This window comes from Pithys albifrons, chromosome 4 (assembly GCF_047495875.1).
Source record: "Pithys albifrons albifrons isolate INPA30051 chromosome 4, PitAlb_v1, whole genome shotgun sequence".
In the NCBI taxonomy this organism is placed as follows: Eukaryota; Metazoa; Chordata; class Aves; order Passeriformes; family Thamnophilidae; genus Pithys; species Pithys albifrons.
The window spans coordinates 1,803,293-1,822,848 of record NC_092461.1 but is presented as its reverse complement, the minus strand read 5'-3'; positions in this window follow the sequence as shown (position 1 = coordinate 1,822,848).

The window sequence follows — 19,556 nt, the reverse complement described above, 5'->3', positions numbered from 1 at the left end:
TTTTCCAATTTGAAACCCCTCTGTGTCACCTGTGAGGCTTTTCACCTTGACAGATTATCTGAAAGGTCTCAAGAGTTCTGACTGTGAGAATTCACTTTCAGGATGAAGGTTGAGGAGAATATCATCACTCTTGTCACCTCCAGCTCAAAATTTTGGTCATTCATGAGCATTTTTGCCCCTGTCGGTTTGCTCAGAGTAAATTCAGCACTGATATTCCATTTAAACATATTTTATTTTGTATTATTTTATTTTATTATTTTATTTTATTTTTTATTTTAATAAAATAATAAAATAATAAAAATAAAAAATAAAATAAAAAATAAAAATAAAATGAAATAAAAACAAAAAATAAAATAATAAAAATAAATAAAAATAAAAAATAAAAATAAAATAAAATAATGAAAATAAAAAATAAAAAATAATAAAAATATAAACTAAAAATAATAAAAATAAAAAATAAATAAAAATTAAAAACATAAAAATGAAAAATAAAATAATAAAAAATAAAAATAAAAAATAAGTAAAAATAAATAATAAAAAATAAAATGATAAAAATAAAAAATGAAAAATTAAAATAATAAAAATAAAATTAAAAAATAAAAATTATTATTTTTATTTTATTTTTTGTTTTTATTTAACATTTATTTTTATTTTATTTATATTTATTTTTAAGTTTATTTGTTTACCATGGTTGGTTGGTTTTTTATGGTCAATGCTCTGCCTGTGGTGGGCAAACTGGTAGGTGAGTGAACTGCCAGCTTCTCACTTGAATAAAAACACTCAACAACATTTTTCCAAGAAAAACCCCCAGACATTTCTGAATTTCCATTATTTAAAATTCCAAATCAGGCAAACCTAAGCAAACCAAACATCTTCTGACCTGTTTTGGATAATAAAAAAAAGGCAATGGCTTCAAACCTGATTTGCTTCCAGCTTCAAGGTGCAATTTCCCCTTCAGCTCCTGGACTTGTCATGAAGATTTATGGTCTTCAAAAGACTTATATTTCAGAGTTGTTTGTAACCCAATGTCTGGATTTTAATCTCCTCCTGTTTTTTGAGATTACAAAAGATGTCATTTACCTTCTTAACCTGTGCGTGTACACCCATCCATCCTCCTGCCCACACCCACAGCCCCTTCTGCTCGGGGCAAGAGTTGCCTTAAATACCCCCCTCAGCCTGATCCATCCTCCCAGTTTGACAAACGTGACCCACATCACCCTCTTCAAACACCTCCTCTGGTCTCCTGGAAAGTGGGTCGATGGTTTTGCTCCAGGGTGCCCCTGTGGGTGATGCTGCTCACCCCATCATTGTTCTGTCAGGCTTCTCCAGGGGGGTGGTGATTCCTCCTGGGTATGGTCCTGCCCTGAAGGCATCGGTGCCCTCTGAGAATTGCCCTTGCAAGGACATTTTCCAGTGGTCTTTGAGCCTGGTGCCTGCCTGGCAGATCCTTTCTTTCTCTTTCAAGCTCTACAGCTTTTCCAGTCTGAAAACTCTTTTAGATTTTGGAAACCAGAAATCACTGAAAATTAGAACAAAAATATCTGTTTTTCTACAGAGTCTTACATGGATATCACAGATTTTATAAAAAACAACCAACAAACAATAAAAAGCCAAATATAAAAACCAAATGAACCACCAACAAGAAAAAAAGCCCCAAACTAAAGAAAAAAACCAACACCAAAAACCACATTAAACCTCCCCAACAAACCAACATCCCAAACCACCCACAAAATCATAGTTTTTGGAGAAAACACTTTCCACTTGGTCAGCCCAGAGCCTGACTTGTTAACACCTGTGTAGTGAATGATGTCTCTTGCCACTGCCATGCTGAGCCTAAGAGGTGGCTGACAGGCAAACTCAAGCCTTCAAACATGTACTGTGCTACTCAACAAAAAAAAAATGAACCCTTTCTTGTCATTCCTTTCCTTAACTCGAGCTTCAGTGATCCTGGAAATAGCTGCACTTCAAAATTCAGCAGCTTTTTCTGGAGTAGTTGCTCCATATCAGAGCTTTTGAGCAACAGTCTGGTGTCCACACCTGTCCAAAGATGTGCCTGTGTTTTAGCCAGAAAGGGAAAATTGAATGATCTCTGATTTCTCAAAAGGAGGTTACAGAAAGTGTCTGCAGAAGGACTGGAGTGAAGCCTCTGGCCAAGAGACCCCCATGCTCCTGGTAGGAAAGAAATGAAAAACCCCTCCTGATCCTGACCTCTTCTTAGTATAATCCATTAGCAGGCACAGTTGTTGATCTCACTATCTCACCTTCTTAAGATCCATCAAGATGTCAGACTTTGAGAAAACCTGGAGGACTGGCTAATTAGTAAGTGATTAGTAAGTAATTGTGTTTTCCTGGGTCTTGGTTAAACAAGCAGTATTTAAGCCCAGGTGAATACCTGTGGCAGTCTGTGTGGCTGCAGGTTGTGAGAGACAAGAAACTCTTGCTCCCTCCAGCAGCTTCTCCTCATCCTGGATACCACAGCTAGTGGAGGACCTGCCTCAGAAGCTGGAGCTGTTGGATTTCCCTGTGTAAGTGTGTGTGAACATTCCATTGCTTGGTTGGGTTGCCTAGAGAAGTTGTGGACACCCCTTCCTTGGAATTGTTCAAGGCTGAGTTGGATGAGAGTTCGAGTAACCAGGTCTAGGGGAAGGAGTCCCTGCCCATGGCAGGAGGGTTGGAATTAGATGATCTTTAAGGTCCTATCCAACCCAAACCATTCCATAAGATAAGAGTCAGGTCCTAGGAAGAGGACTCTTGAGTGTCCTCTCAAAGTGCCCAGAAGCAGCACTGTAGGTACTAGAGAAGGTAGTTCAGGACCTTGAGACCAGCTCAGCTGAATGTCTCCTGAGGAAGATCTGAAGCTTTTTCTAACTGCACCTGCTCCCATTTGGAGGTTTTTCTTTCTAGTGCCAGGCAGAGTGGGCAGTGAGATATGCTTTGAGAAAGATCAAGGGAAGACACTCTGATGTCTGGCTCCCTGGAGTGCTTTCTCCAAGCCCTTCCAAAGGCTCCTGGAAAGCCTAGAGGGATGAATCTTACAGAGAAAACACAAACCTGACTGCAGAGAGAGGAAGCCAGAAAAACACATTCAAAATAGGGAAAGGCAAATTCCTGTGTAGGAAAAAATTCATGGGAGTAATGTGTTATTTTTATTAACATTTTTATTTAAATTCTGGTAAGATGTCTTGGTTCAGCTGCCAGAGCTGAGGCATATGGGATCAATAAAAAGAATTCAAAGAAGAGAGTATGTATGTGAACAATGGGGGATAACTCAGCAAGAATCAAGCATGTGCATTTTAGTTAATTAAAAACAAAATCCTAGTTCTAAGCTTGTGGTGGTTCCTAATCCCCCTAAGGATTTTGGTCACTCATCCCAGCTGTGGTTTGGGTTTGGGTGGCCTCAGGCTTGTGCTTAGTGTGATGTGTTTGTGTGTGTCCCACTTTAGCCAGTATGGTATGTGCCAAGTTTGTGCCCGTGTATGAACTTTTGGGAGACAGCAGCTCTGCAGGAGAAGAGCCTTGGATGGCAGTGGGCACAGACTGGTGGGATTGCATGCCTGCCTCCCTCCAGCAGCTCCATCTGCTCTGTCTCCATATATTTTGGGTGGTTCTGAGGCATGGGCAGACCCAGCCTTCCAGTTAAAATCAAGCAAAGGGTTTTCTAAGTGAACAATGGGCACCTTCACTCCTGGGAACCCTGGAGATTGTGCAGGGGGTTCCAGCTCTAAGTATCTTCAAGAACCTCTCCAGCACAGGCTGTGATGGTGCCCTATGGGAAAATGTGTGCCCCCCTGACAGGGAAGAATGTTTGCAGCTCACCTCTTCTTTCCCAGACTGATCTGTCCAGAGAGCAGCAAAGTACTTTGTGATCCCACTTCCACTTCTCTGGGAAGGCAAGTCCCTCTCAGACCCCTGGTGTTGTGTCAGTCTGTCTTTCCAACTGTTGTTGAGGTCACACTGGAAGGATTGGCATGAGTGGCAACCAGGATGACATAAGACCTCAACAGTGGAGGTGTTGTAAACCCCATTACTTGTAACTTATCATTAAACCATCACACAGAGTATCATGTTATATAATTGCCATTATCAAGCTACATATTTACATGTGCACAGTGATCTCAAACACCTGAAGTGACCAGTTTCCTCCCAGACATGATTTGCTCCAGTGCATGTGAGACTCAAATCCATGGCAGCTGACCAAGGCATGGAGAAGCCCAGGGAGGAAAAGGCTCTGAAGGACATTGCTTTGCTTGGGAAGGATGGAGCCATTTGCTGGGGGAAGATGAAGTTATTTTGCTCTTTACAAAATCATGTTGCCATCATTAATTTCCCCCCTGGCCCTGACTCATTCTTTGAAATGGCAGTGATTTTAGTTGGAGTTGTGTCCTCTCCCTCTTGTTACAGGATTTTGCACATCCATAGGTTCCTGTAAAGTTGGCCCTGCTGTGGCCCTGCTGGGCTGCAGCATTCCCATGGCCTGGCAAGACAGAGGAAGGAGAGACTGCTTTGTGCTCTGTGCACTGCATCAAGCAATATCTTGTAATAGCTGCCTCCTGATGATTTGTTTTAAAAAATGGATGCTAATGTACTAAAAGGAAAGATACCATTTATTTTTTAACAGGGTTTAACTAGAAACCATTTGCACTGTTTCATGCTGTATACTTTGTGTTTCACTTAAATTATGTGCTTTGGGAAAGCAGTGAGGGGAAAATGTACAAGTCCAAGCTGGGGAAAAAGGGGTGAACAAGAAAAAACAAGTGTTTCATTGGATGTGGGATTCTGCCATTTACTGTTGTGGTAGCACCAGTAAAACCATGGTCTCCATTTGGTGCATCTCTGGGCTGAGCTGGTGATATTGAGGATCAAATGCAGACAGCCCTGGGGTGACACACAGCTCACCACCCTGCTTGCATCCCTGAGGAGCACAAGGTGGGTGATGTGTGAGAGGGCAGCAGCAACTGCTCCCCAGTGACTTGTGCAGAGGAGAAAGTGAGTGTGGGAAGAGAGAAAGGGGAGCAAGAGGGAAACAGTGATGAGCATCAAAAAGATTTGTCTCAGACTTCTAAGGTGCCTTTGCTTAGTGGATCCAGTACAGGGGTGGGACTGAACCCTGAGCTGACATCTTGGACATCAGTGTCTGATCATTTTTTCCCTTCTCCAACCTCTTCAGGGGAATTTTTAGGGTCTGTATTGAGGCTTCAGGTGGGCACAGCTTCCTTCACTTGATGCTGTGGAAGGAGGTCTGCTGCATTAGACTTGTAGGCACCTGACTTGGGCATCCTTGTTGTGAATTCTTGAACAGTCAAGCTGTGTTAATGTCCTTGTCTCTTCCTGTTTTCCTCCCACACTTCCCCAAAACCTCTGATGTGCAGCCTCAAGGAAGGGTAAAACTGAGACACTTGGCAGACACATTCCCACTTCAGAAAGTAGGACACCCTTTCTCAGAGGTGCAGTCCCATCACAGCCATGCCCTCAGCCACATCTGGGCCATGTCTGGAGCATGTCCACGGTGAGCACAAGGGTCTTACGTGGGTTGCAGAGGGAACTGAAGGATGCCCAGGTGTTGAAGGATGCCATGGGTGGGCTTGCTGCCTGGCTAAAGGGGCACCCCATGGCTTCTGGCTCACCAAGCTCCAGCTCCACGCACCTGGGAAGAGATGGGCAGGAGGGAATGGGGTCATTCAAGCTGCCAGGTGGTGCCCATCTCTCTGTGCCCTGACCTTTAACAAGTGGGCATAGAAGTGGGACAAACTAGTGAGGTTTGGCCCTACATGGATTCAGTCCCAGCAATTTCCCCTTTGCAGCAATGAGGATGTTAAATGCTGATTTGCTGCACAGCTGAGTAACTTCTGCTCCCTTCCCTGGCTGTGCTGTGGTGGAAATAAGAGAAAATTCAGCCAGTGGAAGTAGGTTGTGTTCTCCAAATGCCACAACATCTGACACATCCAAACATGGTTTGTTGCTGGGGTGATGCAACTTCCTGAGATAAGGCTTTGACCGTGAGTTGCTGTGCAATTCAGCTGTGATGTGTGAGGCTCTGTGGGAGCAAAAGAGAGTTCATTGCTTTTCACAGAATTTCAGGTTATCTCTGAAATACTTCAGATACTTCTCTGCATGGGAAATTTCACTATTGTTTGCAGGAACAGAGCCTTTACAAGTTTGGAAATAACCTGCCTTTCCCTTGTGTACTTAAGGGCTCTCTAGGGACTTTCCTTGGCTGCTTTTTGGCACAAGGCAATGGCAAGGGGTGGGGTTAAGGGGGCTCACTGATGTTATTGCATCTCTGCCAGGCAGCTGCCCCCTCTGAGGACTAACTGAGAGGTTTCAGCCAAATATAATTTTAGATCCAAAGCTGCATGAGTGCTCTGGAATTGGAGAAACAGCCACTGTGGCAAGGGCTGGGGAGTGACCTTCTCAGCAGCTGCTAAATGGAGTTGATGAAGATAACCAGTACTTTGCCTTTTGGAAAATCAATGTGTGGGTGGGCACCAGAAAACAGTTACCCTTTTCCTGCTAGCAGCTCTCTTTTCATCCTGGTGGAGTGTCTGTTTAATGCCAGTGATTCCTGTTTGCTGGGGCTGCTGTTGGATTGGAGGTGAAGCTGAGGGTCAGTTGCTGCCAGGGAATATCAGGGGGGCAGTGCTGCAGTGGGTTCTTATGCCCTGGGAGAGTTTGGCTCTGTTCTCATACATTTCAAACATCCTCCTATATGTTAGTATTTCTCCCCCTGGACAGGAGGCAGCAGTGTGGTGATGAAGGCAGGAGGGATGGGTGACCCTCTTGCCCCTTGAGAAGAGCTGCCAGGGGATCTGGTGTGGGGAAATGCTGCACAATGCACGGCCAGGCAGGTGACCAAAGGAGTCCCTGACCTGTAAGTGAATACTGAAAACAGAGCGAAACAAACCCAAAGGGTTATTCAGGTTGTGCTCTCTCCTCAGGCCTTTCACCCCATCAGGCAGGTGAGGAGAGCATCTCTGTAGGTACATCAGGACTCAGGGATGAGCTGGGACAGCAGGAGGCAATTCTGTCATGCTAATCAGTGCAGTTATATAAAAAGAAAAAGGCAGCTCTAACAGAAAATGAAATAAAAGAGAGGCTGGTGAAAGAAATAGGAGCCTTAGAGCTGAAGGAGGAATGAGTGTGTGTGGAAACACCCTGAAAAGCTGCCCCAAGTTATCATTGGGAGAAAACAGCCCCATGAGAGGGGAAGAGATGGAGAAAGTGAGTCATGGCTGGGGCTGAGTAGAGGCTGAAGGACTCTTGGAAAGGGTCTGGGGTGGGGAGGCAATGCCAGGGAGACATGGCTGATAACTGAGGATGGTTTTCAGAAGGCACAGGGCAGAGTGCTTTGCTGTCTGGCACTGAGTGTGTGTGACCCCTGCTGTCGTACACACAGCTTGAGAAGCACCTACCAAAGAAACCAGCGGTGGAAAGATGCTCTCATGAGGTGTTTCCTGCTGGAGGTCACGTTTTAGGGTGGACCGGAGGCACAGGTGGCTGAAGGCTTTTGGAGCAGATCCCTCTTTGCCACCTGCATGTACAAAATTCACTGTTGGGAAAGCAAGAAGTGATGTGAGGCAGGGGTTATGGCAAGGGTAGAAAGAGATTTGGGGAGTGGGAACAGCTCTGCAGCTTCTTGGAGAGTCAATGCTTGTCAGTGTTGTGAAACTCGAGAGCTTTGGGGCTCTGTGTGTGATCTTTGTGTTACAGATGCCGTTGGGTAACTACTTTTTTGGAAGGCTGCTGGAATGACGAGGAGTTAAGATGTGTCCCAAAGGACAGTTGTCCTGGATAAAAGGGATTATTACCCCTGGGCAAAGTGGGTTTCCAGCCCCCAGGGGCCACCCGAAACCGGAGACCTTCAGATGGGAAAGGACAATCGTGTTGCCAATTGTAGTTTCTTGCTGCCATCTAGTGACGTTCCGGGGTACCTAAAAACGCCAAAAAGCGCCTGGTTGTAGTGCCAGGCTCCGAACGGAGGCGCTGAACGGGCACAGCCACACGGCAGGGAAATAATCCTGAAATCCCACAGTCTTTGTGAAAAATCCGCGGGATGCTCTGACGCACCGAGATGGGTTTCAGGCTCACCTAATAATGATGGACCACGACTCATGAGATTTTTTTTTTTATTTTTCCCATGGAGAAGTGTAGGACAGCCCTAACAAGGGAGGCATCAGTGGGTTGTTTAAAATGGCTTTAATGGATCACAGAAATTTTGGCCCTCCCAGCTCTAGGAAATTACTAAGATTGAAATAAATCTTAACTTTTTAAACTGGACTCTTCTCATGCTTCTAGGTGAAAATATGTGCATTTTCTACAGAAATCAAAGATTAGGCCAAAATGTCACTATAAAACTTGGAGTCCATTTATATTTCTGAAATAACAACATGGTGGAGATAATATTTTTACCTTGGAAATATTTTTGAAAAATTTTCTGGAACTTATTTGTGTGTATTGCTGCTCTGGCCTGTTCAACCCAGCACAATATGTTACAGGCATGCAAAACTGTCCCCTGTGTCTTTGAATATTCATTTAAAGGATCATCTTTGCATCCTTTTTTCATCCAACAGGCTTCTTTCCTCCACATCCAAACAGCATCTTGCAAGAGCAGTGATGGAAACTGTGTATTACACCATGATGTTTCCTTATATCCCCCTTTCCTGTGCCTTTCTCCCAGCCTGGAGCTTTGTAGGGACACCCACTACGAGGTCTTTAGCTGAGGAAAGCAGAATGCCTAGAAATACTGCAGGTATCCCACTACCATTCCTTCAGTTCTTTTTGTTCCCTGGCACCTCAGGGAGCCGTGGTGCCAACAGTGATAAATCATTTCTGCTGCTGGTGTCTTTGGGGGCAGCTGCAGTAATTACTTGGAGTGACCCTTTGCTTTCAGCCATCAGGAAAACCTTGTCATCATCCCAGAAGAGCTTAAATCCTTGATAGGATGTAAACTGCTGGCACCAAGGGCAGTGAGTGTAGCCAAACAGGAGTAAAATACTCAAACTACTGCTCTCCAACCTGTGTATTTTTAAAACAAGGTTAATGATCTCTTGTTAAAAAGAGAACAAATGTGCAATGATCTTACAAAGGTGGTGACTGTTTATCCATCTGTAATGTTTTAAAGACTATTACGAGAGATTTAGAGATGACAGTCCCTTTCATTTGAGTCTGGAGGTTTGTTTGGTCACAGGCAGGTGATGTGTGTGTGACCCAGAGGAGCTGTCAGTGCAGTCAGATGGGTTGGGGCTGCTGGTGAGCCAGCCAACCTCACGAGGGGATGGTGCTGTGGTACTTCAATCTGTCTTTGCCATGATAGCTTTGCTACACCCCTGTAACATTGGGAGGGCACAAACTTGGACAGAGGCAAAGTCAAAAAACTCCTGGAGGTGTGTAATTGAGACTAAGGTGGTGAAAGGCACACAGAAAGCAGAGCAGTGACTTTCACAAGGTGAGTGGCTTCCCCACCCTGCTGCTTGGTGAGATATGTGCCATTTCCACCCCTGCTACAAGCACACAGGCTGAACCTTTTCTCTCCTGGCATGTACCATGGCACTACATAACTATTAAGGTTACAGCAGGCTGAACCTTTTCTCTCCTGGCAGGTACCATGGCACTACATAACTATTAAGGTCACAGCAGGCTGAACCTTTTCTCTCCTGGCATGTACCATGGCACTACATAACTATTAAGGTCACAGCAGGCTGAACCTTTTCTCTCCTGGCAGGTACCATGGCACTACATAACTATTTAAGGTCACAGAATCACAGACTATTCTGAGTTGGAAGGACCCACAAGGATCATCAAGTCCAACTCTTAAATCATTGGTCCGTATGGGGGATTGAACCCATGACCTTGGTGTTATTACAACCAAATTTTAACCAGCTGAGCTGATCTCAGTCCTCCTTGGTTTGATGAGCCCCTGTTTTGCCATGAGGGAAAAAGAGAATTATTATATTATGTCCAGACTCCCATTCACAGCCTTTGGAACTGTGCACATGGCAAACATTCAGATCAGCTTTACAGTCAGTTGCATCAGGACCAAAACTGTGACTTCGAAACATCATGTAAAACTAACAAGAAACATCTGAGAAATTGCTTTACTGTGTGGCTTTTGGAGTTTGGGTGTACACGTGTAAGCACATGGGTAAACTATAGTCCTCTGACATTGTTTCAATTAAATAGATGGATTAAAACAAAATTGGCCTGTCTCTGTCTTGAGAGGATGCCAGAAGATATAAGTTGGACAAGAAACCTAAGTGAGATTGCTGAAGTTTGTGTCTCAAACCTAAAGCCCCCAGGCTGAGTGTTGGATGCTAAGGCAGGACAGATCACAGGTTTAAAGTTTCAGCCCGTCATCTCTTATCAGTCATTTGGGCTGCAACTCCTCAAGCAGAGTTTGATTTAAAAGTATGTAATTTTTTGTTGCATTCATCCACTGGGGTTTAACTGAGGGCAGCCTTCCCCAGAGGAGGAGAAATGCAATGGCCTCTAGTGGTGGGTACATGCAGAAATCAAACAGATGGGACTGCCTTGGTTTTTAACGTTGTGATCTATTCATTCCCAGCTGGAGCATTCCTGGGATGAGAAGAGCAGTTGGAGGTATTGGCCACTGCAATCACACAGATTCCCTCTTCTGTTTGACTTGGTGGCAAGAGACTGCCTTTCCTTTCTTCACTGGCTCATGATGCCTTGCAGATGTTTTCAAACATGAGTGCTTCTCTCTGGACAATAATAGTTTGTCACTCTTGGCTGAGGTTTTTGGGGTCTGAAGGCTTCCAGAGAAAGACTTTGCCCTTTTCTTCCAGTGCCCTTGAGGAGGCAGGCAATGGTGGTTTGCAATGAGGTCTGTCCAGCAGCTCTTGTGGCAGCTAATGAGGGACAAATTCCTGCCATGGTAATCCTAAGCAGTCCTACCCATCTCATTGCCAGCACAGTCCCTGCTTTCTGTCCTGGAGGGGCTGCACTTCTGCACTCTGTCAGACAACGTCTGAGCTGCTTAGCTGAGAAAGGAACTGGCCCTCCCAGAGGAATTTTATGACAAGCCCAGATTTTAACTGTGGGTAGATTTAAAAATGACTCCGAATTTAGTGTTAGTTTAGGTAACCCCTGAAATCAGAGATCACCCTTTCCTTGAGCCTCCTTCAAGCTGTGTATGCTGGTACACTCTGCTGGGACACTGGACTAAGTGCCAATGTGGTCCTGGCTCTCAAGCAGCTGTGGTTGTAGAAGGACTTCATGGTGTGGTGGTGGTTTGGCTTTTCACAACAACTGATGTGTGGATGTGCCAGGTCTGGGTCTAGAGAGGCAATTGTGCTTTCAGCCTTGGTGCCTTGTGGGACCAAGCCTGGAAAATGCAGAGGTGACCCTGAGTGTTGTAGATTTAATCTGCAACAGAGATTTGGCTCAAATTCACCAGAGGATCTGTTTATTTAGGGTTATTTGTGTCCTGCTCAGGGTGGCTTTCTTACAGTTTGATTTCATGTCTGCAGCATCTCCCCGAGTAGGCAGTTGGTTGATAAAATGTCTGTTTTCCAAGACTTCCTGTTTTGCTGAGTTAATAACAGCCCTCTAAAACATATTCCCATTGAAACCTTATTTGACTTGTTTATATTATAGCTAAGCATTGTGTGTATTATTATGAAATATATAAATATTCATAGTGAGTTAAGTTTACTTATATTAATGTAAAACTAAGATGCTTCTTAAATGCTTCCTTCAACTGCATCTTGACATACATGGGCAGTTTTTTTGGTGTCAAAGTATTTTGAATAGTTTTATTTTAACTGATGCACAATTGAATGAGAGGCCCAAGAATCTGCAGCTGCTCTGTGTCTGTCACACTGGACATTGTCACAACTCTGTCTCTGACTGGAATGAAACCTCCTCTGTGAAACCAGGCTTCCCTTGTTCTCTCTTTTGGGCATCTCTCCTGCTGTTTTCTGGCCAGAACTTTCTGGTATGTGCCAGGGTTGACATGAGCAAATGTCATGACATTTGCACTGTTGCCTGCAGCAGCAGAGCTTGGTGGAGGTGCAGGGCTGTAGCTACAGCTGCACTTTCTGCTCTCCCCTTTCCCTGCTCTGTCTGCTCCTGAGCCAACTGCCCTCCCTGGAAAGCTGGGAGTCACCTCTGCCAACCTCTCACATGGTGTCCCATGGACATCTCATCTTTGTGTTCAGTGCAGCTGAATTTCACTAGTGATTTTTTGAGTACAAAATGAATCTCACCCTAATCTTCACTGGTGTTGATTTCTTCAGCTGAAGGTGCCTGCAGTGGAGACACCTACATTTACTCCTGTTGTTTAACCTGATTTTCCCCCCTCACTAATGTGGTACTGCTGGACATCTGTTTCTTGTCTTCAGTATGAGAAACAGATTTTCTTGCACAAAAACTTTTTAATTCTTAAACTCTTCCCATTTCTTCTCTCACTTCTCTTAGAATAAATTGGCATTGTTCAAGCTAATTTTTCTCAGAAAGTAATCCCTTAGAGACCTGATTGTTCCTATGGCTCTCTAAATATTTTCCTATTAGTCCTTATCTTCCTTGCAGTGTGATGCCCAAAAGTGGAGACCATACTCCATTTGAGGCCTTCTGCTGAGCAGAAGGAACAGATCTATGGAGAGGAGCAACAAATCTTTCCATTTCCTCTGCAGTTTTCTGGACTTTTTAGATGAGTTTCAGATTTCCAGAAACCTGAGTACTCCATCATACAGGAGAGTGCAGCCACTAACAGGCCATTTTCTGGGGTTTTGAGATTGTCTGAGACATTCCCCCCCCCCTTTTTTTTTTTCCATTTTACTTTTGTGTAATCTCAGCCAGTGATTCCTCAGGAATAATTTATTTTCCTACCTTTTCAAAGGCTTTGAAATGAAACTTTTGTTTGATGTAGGTTAGAAGAGTTTTCATAGGACACTCACAGAAATTTTAATTACCTGATATGATTTATTTATCTGCAAAATATATATTTCCTGATTTTTAAAAAAACTAAATGCTGGAAGAATTCAGAAATTTTAAAGGTAATCCAGGGTTTGGTTTTGCAGTAACTTGATGTTTTTCTTCCATTGGATGGAGAAAAGAGAAACATCTTGGTGAGAAAAACAGTGTCACTTCCATGAATATCTAATTAACTTCCCTGTTAATCCAAGCTCAGAGTTTATAATACTGAAAATCTCAGAGCAGTGTCTGTTTTAAGATTTGACTCTATGAGGGAGGAATGGATGGAGATAAACCAGAAGTAGAAGGCAATTTGAGTGAAAACAACCATGAAACAACAGAATTGCTGTTCTGGGGAAAGAAAGGAGTGAAAAGAGCAGAAAAAGGGGTAGTGAACTTCAAAAAGCAGATGTCAACAAGCCTGGGAAACAGGTAAATGTGTGTCTTCTGGGAAGATAATCCTGGAGATAAATGAACTGTCAGTTACTGAACCTGCTGCTAACAAAAGCAGGATGGTAAACTATCCTGATGTGAAAGAAAGAGGAAACCGAGTAGGAGAACAGCATCAAACCACACCAGGAGCCAAGACCTGGAAATCAAAGGGACTCATGTGATAGGTGGAAATGGGGATTCCTAACTGAGTGACTGCAACAAAGCAGCATGAACGTGCTGGCATGTAATGGGGAAAAAAATTCCAAAATGCCACATTTCTATAAATAGGTGGAGGAAAATATACATATTTTAATTTAATGAAAAGAAGCACAAATAACAGGTGAGGCTTAAGTTTTGCACGACCACCCTGGCAGCAGGCAGTGGTGTGGCAGGGCTGCACAGCCAAGCCAGGGAAGCACAGGATGCTCAGTGGATGGGAAAATTAGAAAACTCTTATGTACAGAATGACTCCTGCCATGTTTATGGTTTGTTTTATGGCTCTTACCACCAGGCATTTTCAAGGAGTGAGAGCACATTTCCTCCATCTCCTGCAGGAAGGAGCTCATTATTCCTTATTAATTAGGTCTTCAGTCACTAATCTGTTATGTACCTTTCCAGCAACTGTTTACAGATAAGTGTTGTAGGATCTAATTGATGGGGGATAATTAGCTCCTCCCTAATTAGACTGAAGTGTGCTCCTTTTCACTCTGTGGATGATCGCTTAGGAATGAAAGGCCACAATTGGGAAGCTCAAGATGTGCAATGTGTCAGGAAATAATTTGCTTAAACTATTTTTGAAAGCTTATTCAATTAATACCCCAATAGTAGGCTTAGACATGAGTGTGTGCCACTGAGTTCAATAGCAGGCAGGCCTGTTGTTGCCACAGATTTGGGCATTAATGTCATCCCCATGTACCATTCTCTGTGCAGGCACCACAAGCAGCAGGTTGGCATCAGCAGAAAGGATGATACAGCCCGTGGTAATAAAGCAAAACCTTCTGCAGCTTCATCATCTTACATGTTTAAGCCCTATGGGGAGAGGCTGAGGGAGCTGGGGGTGTTTAGCCTGGAGAAGAGGAGGCTCAGAGGTGACCTCAGCACTGTCTGGAACTGCCTGAAGGGAAGTTGTGGCCAGGTGGGGGTTGGTCTCTTCTCCCAGGCACTCAGCAATAGGACAAGGGGGCACGATGAGCTCAAGCTCTGCCAGGGGAAATTGAAGTTGGAGAGCAGAAAAAACTTCTTTGCAGAGAGAGTGCTCAGGCATTGGAATGGGCTGCCCAGAGAGGGGGTGGATACCCCATCCCTGGAGGTTTTTCAAGTGAGCTTGGCAGTGGCACTGAGTGCCATGATCTGGTAAAGGGACTGGAGTTGGACCAAGGGTTGGACTTGATGATCTTGGAGGTCTTTTCCAACCCAATCCATTCTATGATTCTGTGATTCTATAGTTGTCTCAAATCTGAAACAGAATGAGTTGAGAGCAGCCTGCACCAAAGTGGTTGATAAACTTTGGGTTGCCCTTTTGTTTTGATGTTTGGTTGGTTGTTTTTTTTTTCTTTTCTTTTTTTTTTTATGCCTAGCCTGTGAAACTTGCAGAGGTGTCTCACTGCCAGAGAACAGACATTCAGTGTCCTTTGCAAACCAGATGCTTATATCCCATCTGGCACCAAAGTTGTTAGCCATTTTCCAAAAAGCTTCTCTACAAAGACTCTAGATTAGTCTTTCTATAACACAGCTAGGAGTTATTGTCATAATTGGTCTCAGCTACAACACTTAGACTTCTTTTCAAAACGTGTCTGCTTTTGCCTGTGACTGTCCGGGGTCTCCTGGCAGCAAAAAGAAAACTGTACATTGGCTGAGCCACTTTCTGTTGAAGGATAATCACTGTGAAATACAAGTGTTGGGGCTTGGAGTATGTGCTGATGTATTGGAAAATTTGTAAGAGAAGATGTGGAATTTATATAATTAAAAATTAGGTGGATTCATAGCACAGCCTGAATGCAGGCATGGGCTTGTAGGCAGATGTGTCTGTAGGGATGAAACCAATGCTTGGGGTTTGACATAACTTAATAGAAAGTCTCTCACTGAGTTTCCTGGTACTTTATCTGAGGTGATACATCTAGAAATACCAAGGGAGAATAAGTAGGCTTCCTCTCCTAGTTATGAAGAAATCTTCAAATGTGTCCCTTAAGGATTTGAAACCCTGGAAAACAAGGACACAAATCCCATGAACTTTTTCTCCCCAGAGGTTTAAATCTGTTTAATGATTTGGGAAGTTTTGTTCTGCTGCTTTGCTGCCAACCTAACATATTGAGTGAGGCAGGAGCTGGGGAGTCAGAGGGGACATGGATGAGGTTGGGATTACCTGCAAATTTCTAATGTTTCCTGAGACTGGAGAATTGCTTCAGTTCCCTGGAAGCCTAATACTGTTAATCAGCAAAGAAAGATTTCACTGTTTCATTACTTGTTGCAGCTGAAACTCAAGGAAATTGCTTGGGTCTCATTATCAGATAAAGTTAAGATGTCAGTATAAAAGAAAACTCTTTTACACACTCAGGTCGAGAGTAATTTATTTTTTGTAGCTTGGATTTTAAAAATAGAGAGCCACAGCACAGAAGAATATGATAGAACAGCACAAAATCTGGATACTGCAGATCTGTTTTGATACAATATGTTTCCAGCTTCTCTTTTATCTTTATGACCATTCCTCGGTATGGTTGGAAGAGATTAGGGTGGAAAATGAGCAGTGCATCCTTCCACTTGCCCTACTCCATTATTTTGTGGAGTCTGCAGCTGGAAAAGGGGCTGTTGCCATCCTGGGATCTGGTGCTGCCCAGTGTACCCAGGGCTATATTGGGACAGAGTGTGACCTTGTAAATCCACTCAGGGAAGCAGGGACAGACTCTGCATCTGGTCTGATCCTCGCTTTTCCCCTGTGGAGAGGGTCCCTGCCCTCCTTTCCTGGGGCAGGGCACCTCTCCTTGGCATCAGTGGCACCATGCTTGGGCCTGGGCCCTCTCCATTCTCTGTGCCCCATGGAAAGGATGCCTGGCAGAGCCTGCTGGCTGCCTCTGGGATCCAACCTCCTACCTTGCTGCTTGTGGGCGGCTGAGAACAGAGGTGTGTTCCCAGCAAAGGTCAGGTGGGTCTGTAAATACCTGCTGGGTGGGATTGGTGGTGTCACTGTGTGTTTTAGGGCTGCAGAAACTGGGTCTCCTAGGCTGGAAATCCTAGGAAAACTCATTGCTGTCAGCCCTCTGGGCATTTTCTCCTGGGAAATCTTGCTGTCATGAAAGCTGAGCTGAAGGGCTTGGTTATGTTCTAGGCAATGGCCAGTTTCCAGTGGGGTTTTGATGCCAAAGTTTGGATGTTTTTTTTTTCCTTGAAAAACACAGTGCTGACTAGCTCAGGCTAGTTACAAGATGTACAGCAACAGGATATGCCAGCAGGGATGACAGCATGAATGTCCCTTCTCTCTCCTGTCATTAGAAAGAGATGCAGCTGCCAGCTCAGGTGCCTGAACCCAGAGCAGGAGGGAAACAAAGGAGAAGCCCAGATGAGTTCTTGTTTTCCTTCTAAGTAACTTGGTAAGCACCTGGCAAAATCTCTGTGAGTCCCAGGGGTGAAATGTAAAACCTTCCTGTCTCCTTGAGTCCCCAGCCACATCTGAACAAGGAGATGTGACTTTCTGAAGGGAGCTGACACATGCTAATTGGGAGGTGCCACAAATTGCACTCTGCTGCTCTTTGCCAATGTCCATCTTTTCCTCCTGGAGCTGGGAGTATGGAGAGCCTTGTTTTACAGCCCAGAGGAAGGCTGGGGTGTCAGTGTTGATGAAGTCCTTCTTTGCTCAAGTCTTGAGGGTTGGTGTTCCCCCAAGCCCAAACTTGCCCAGTCTTTGAGCTAAAGAAAATTTTTTTAATGTGCATTGTTTTTGCTAAAGGTCTTTTTTGCTTTCTCTTATTTGGTGATCAAAATTGCTCTGCTTTTTCTTACATCAGCTAAGTATGACACAATGCCCAAAGGCAAAAGTTGGGGTCTTTAAGGTTGTTCCATGTAGGAGAAAAGGCTTATAGAGAACTCACTTTTCTCTGAAGTCAGAGTACCTCCCATGCCCAAGGTTGTGTTACCCTGAACTCATGAGCAATCAAACAACTAGGAAGTTACATCTTAATTCAAAATCCCTGTCTCCTGTAGCTTCCTCCCTAGCTCAGAACCCTGTTCTCCACTGCTGCAGTGTCTGTGTACCATGGAATAGCTATACAGGGCCTTTTCCCTCCTGCAGCAGGAAAAGCTTCTCTCCAAGTCCCTCTGTCATCCTGGCTCTCTGAAACCAAGCTCAGCCCCATCTTTTTTCCTTTGATTTCTAAGGAACCTTATTTACCTTGTTTTAGGAGGGTAGTTGTGCTCAGCTTTCCACTCCAATGATCTATAAGGAGTCAGAACTAGCACTTTACACAAAAATTAAATGACAATATCACCTCTGATAGCAATATGTGTCAGATGACTCTCAGGTTTTTGGCAGCTAAGGTGAACTACTCTGATTATAGAAGTCGTTCATGCATATGCAGATATATGACTTTGTGAGGAAGGGGACTGTGTCCTTTGCTGTGTTCCCCAGGTTCCCCACCTTCCTGAGCCTGGGGGCTGCTCATGGCATGCAGGGAAACCAAAATGAGCCAGTGCTGGGACAGCTATGAATGCTCCAGGAGACTTGTACCTTCAGCTCATTGCTGTCCCTTGAATGTGACCTGGTGCATAAATGAGCACTGACCCAAGGAAACAAACCACAAAAGCAGCTTTTGACAGAGCAGGTTACCCCTTTCCCCTGCACTGGCATATAAAACCAGTTCCTCTCTGAGGCTTTCCTTTATGTATTTCTCTTCTGCACCTGAGGTGCAAATGAAAGGCAAACAATATGGGTCAGGTGTGATGGTCTTGGGTAATGAACAGCTGGGAATAATTACCTGCTACCAGGAGGAAGGATGATGGATGGAGGTAAGAAGCAGCAGTGTGACATCTTCAGCTGGCTGCTGTGACAGGAGGGGAATCAGAAAGGCCCAGAGAAATTGCCTGGAGGGGCTTCTGAGGCTGAGGTAAAATGCTGGTGCTGGAAACAGGTCATGCCACAGCAGCCTGCTGGGGAAATACTGCCAGGGACATTTCTTATTGTGAGACCCTTGTGCTTGCTTCTGGAAAATCTAATATTAGCCTTGGCTTCCAGCAAGACATATATTTCCCTAATGGGCTGTGGGAAGCCTCTGCTCCGCTGTTTTTAGGCTGAAACTGTGAGCTGAGGGTGTTTTGCTGCTTTGCATATATGGTATGAAGCAGGAGCAGAGAGTGGTGAGGAGAAAGGGGCAGCAGTCTGAGACCAGCCTCAATCTTCACATAGGAGCAGAGGTCCTCATGTAGCTCTGGGATGCTGTGCCTGGGGAGGGAGGAATGAGCTGAGCCAGAGAGCCCTTGCTCTCTGGGATGGTAGAGCCAAAGTCGTGTGTCATGGGCTGTTACATGGCTGGGACAGTTCCTGTGGCCACCAGCCTCTCCCTGGGGCTATTTCCTCCAGCAGGGGCTGGGATATTGCTGTCACCAACAGGCATGAGAATCTCCTACACAGCCAGGAGGCCAGAGAAGAGCCCAGGAAACTGCTCCCCTTAAATAGTTAAACGGCTGCCTCTCGACAAGCACAATGTCACATTGAATGTGAAACAGGGAACTTTTTATATTTCCCCCCCCGATTGTGCTGGCACCTGGCAGATGCCTGTTTACCACAGGCATCCATACACGCAGCAATCAAAGGAAATCAGAGGCACGGATTAGCAACAGCTGCAAGTCATTAGTGGCAGCCATGGGAAAGCACAGCCCTGCACCCTGCTTGGAAAGGACCAACGTGAGGATTGCAGAGCACAAGGGTGACCGCGGGGCACTCTGCGGGCACCGGGGACAGCAAACAATTGCCTCGCTTGTCTCTGGAGATGGCTCCTTCCCTCTCCCAAAGGCAGCATGTGTTATCAATGAATCAATCACACTTTATTGGTTCATTGAACATTAACTCTTTGGGAGGCTGAGTGTAGCCAGCCAGGAGTCATGAGAGCTGGAGGATGGGGTCTCTACCTGCACAAAATATCGAGTGACTCTATTTTCCTTGGGCTGATTGCTGGTATCTTTGGCAGTGTCTCAACACGAGGGAGGACTTG